Genomic DNA, 1666 nt, shown 5'->3' on the forward strand with positions numbered 1-1666 from the left:
GTCCTTTGCTGATGCTGCCTTGCTATGGCTGCCCCCACCTCCCTCCTGCTGCGCGGAGCCACCCCTTGGAGCTGCTCCCTGCATCACCCTCGCCTTCTACCCTGCCAAGGCTGGAGCCCCAGCACGTTCAGCAAGGGGAAGCTCAGAGCCCAGCACCTGGGGAGGGACAACCCCCAGGCACCAGCACATGCCACGGGCTGCCCACCTGGAGAGCAGCTTTGCAGCAAAAGCCCTGGAGGTTGTGGTGGGCACCAAGGTGATCAGCAGCAACAGCATGCCCTTGCCACAAGGAAGACTAAGGCTGTCCTGGGCTGCATGAGGAGGAGTGGAGGAGCTGGCAAGGTGGTGGTGGTGCTTCCTCTCTGCTTGGCACGGGCGATGCCCACGCCTAGAGCACTGCGTCCTGTTCTGGGATGGCTGGTGGAAGCAGGTGCTGCACAGTGGGAAGAGAGAGCAGCAAAAGGCCAGGAAGGTGTTTAAGCACGTGTCCTCCAAGGAAAAGCTGAGTGAGCTGGGATGGTTTAGAAGCCTGGTGAAGAGAAAAGGCTCGGAGGGGCTGTGACCAGTGTACAGAGAGGCCCGAAGGGAGGCTGCCAGGAAGATGGAGGCAGGGTGTTTCTGGTGGTGCCCAGTGACAGGAGAAGGGGTACTGAAGAGCAGCCTGGACAGGATCCTGGGTAAGTGGCTCTAGCTGTCTCTGGTGGAGCAGGCGGCCTTGACAAGGTGACATCCAGAGGTCCCTGCCAACCTCAGCCTTTCTGGGATTCTGTGAAACTATTCGGGTTTTGTAAACCGTCTTTCCTAATAACTTCATTTGGGTTTTAGATGATGTCAAGCAAGCAAGGCAAGCCATACAGTTCGTCTCTGCTTCTAGGGATCAGCCGTCCTCAGGACTCATACCAGGATGTAGGCCTCAGGTGCAGTTTCTGCTACTAAGTAAGTGGAATGAAAGCTAGGACTGCTACGAAAGACCCATAACCATCATGCTATTGATAAATATTATCTCTCTCTTCTGCTGACCTTGTAATTTTTATTTCAGCTGAAACTCTTCAGCCTTCTGGACCTTCACTTTTGAGCACTTCCCAGTGATGTCCTTGCCCTCAAGGATAAAAGCATCACCTTCCAAATAAATTATTCACAAGGGAACAACCACAACATCAAAATCACACATCTGTACTTCCATTAATTAAAATAATCCAAACCGTTCCTCTGCCTGACCTGCACTCCTTGCCGTTTGCTTCACGTTCTTCTTTCCCTGTGACAGATAATTTAATGTTTTCAGAGAGCCTAGTCCATAGTCATGTTCTCTGCTTTACAGCAGCTTTACTCTTTCCGTCCAGTGCGAAAACCAGGGTGGGCGAGGCCAGAAGCTGGGGCATGTGCTGACCCAGAAGTCCATCAGAAGGCTCTCACTAGTCTGGATCTAGCAAAGAAAATAAATGCATGAAAACTACAGAAAGACCCTCAGTGTTACTAATGGCATTCCATTGGTGTTGCTATCCCCACGCTTGCTTTTCAACTCTTTTCCTGGTTATGTGTCCTCTGTTCCCTTTCGTGTCCACTGGGCCCTATGGGGTCAGTGTGGTGGGAGAGGGGGTGCTACGATGCAGCCCCTGGCTGGGAGGGTTGGAATGGTTGTGCTGAGGGGTCCTTCTACCCATGCCAG

This window comes from Egretta garzetta, unplaced genomic scaffold, assembly GCF_000687185.1.
Source record: "Egretta garzetta isolate BGI_Z169 unplaced genomic scaffold, ASM68718v1 scaffold850, whole genome shotgun sequence".
NCBI lineage: Eukaryota > Metazoa > Chordata > Aves > Pelecaniformes > Ardeidae > Egretta > Egretta garzetta.